Source organism: Papaver somniferum, unplaced genomic scaffold (genome assembly GCF_003573695.1).
Source record: "Papaver somniferum cultivar HN1 unplaced genomic scaffold, ASM357369v1 unplaced-scaffold_65, whole genome shotgun sequence".
Classification (NCBI taxonomy): domain Eukaryota; kingdom Viridiplantae; phylum Streptophyta; class Magnoliopsida; order Ranunculales; family Papaveraceae; genus Papaver; species Papaver somniferum.
The window spans coordinates 1,960,980-1,962,222 of NW_020649304.1; positions in this window are offsets into that span (position 1 = coordinate 1,960,980).

Here is a 1,243-nt window from a genome sequence, read left to right on the forward strand (position 1 = left end):
CAAAGCCGATAATGATTTAGAGGAACGAGTTTATTCTGAGAATAATGTTTTAGAGTCTAGCGATTTAGAAACAATAGTCTTAGACGAAGAAGATGAACTCGTAGAGATTTTAAATATGAGTGAGGATGCATCACCTGAGTATAACCTAACAGAAGCAATTGACCATTTTCAGGATTCCGATGATCTAGAAATTAGGAAAATTGTAGTTAGTCTACCTAGAGACACCCAAAACTCTAAGTTTGGGGGTGATTATCATTCTCCCTGTGCTTTACCTTTAACTCTTAGAAAGTTCCCTCGTGTAGGGCTTGACATTTGTGCCTCAAACATCGTACAAGATTATCTCCATACACGTTTTCCCGAACCTAATAATGTCCAGAAAGAAGTTCAGTCATTAGAAACCCATCCTCTGGTTGATGTGGTTTTCCCAGGCTATGATACCCTTATTGACTTTGTTTTCCCACCAAATAGTTTTCTTCCAAATGTGAGAACGTTTATATTTCAAATGTGTCGAATATTTAGTTGTGAGACTAAACCTAAATGCTTTAGGAAATTAGAATCAACACATCTTCTTAAAAATGACACTCCCCCACACTTAAACGTTACATTGTCCTCAACCGCTCACTAAAACCTAAAGGCCTTTTACGTGGCAGACTCTAGGCCACAGCTCACTTTATTAAGCATCAAATGCATCTCAGTATTTTCAAGAGGGAAGAAATGGAGACATTCGTATCTACTTTCCACCAAGGTGCTTCATGGCGTTCCCTTCATCATCTCTCGGCAGATGGAGTTCAAATTATACCTCCGAAATCAGAATGGAGTCAGTTGAGGAGGAACTGTAGGGTCTGAAGTTGATTCGAATTGGCAACATACTGAACTGGAAATCTGAGACGAGAATCGAGAAGGTGTCTGCAACGGCTGTGTGTATAATCTTTGGTGAGCTGAATGCTAGCAGATAAAGTTCTTTCGGATGGAGTTGGTCGGAGTTGTATGTGTGCTTGGTGCTGTCGTGGTGTTGGACAGGATCGAGACGGAAATGGAGATGGTTGAAGTCGCAGCATCTTGGTGCTTTATCTGGATGGGATTTGTGTGGAGTTCTTGGCTGTGAACGATGGTCTCAAGAAGAATGTCTCGATTAAATTTGGCTGTGCAGGCAGTAACAAGAGAAGTTCGTAATTGAAGATGGTTGTGTTCCCTCCATGGAACTGCAGATCGAAAGCTGAAGCGGCGAATCTGGCAGCAACTA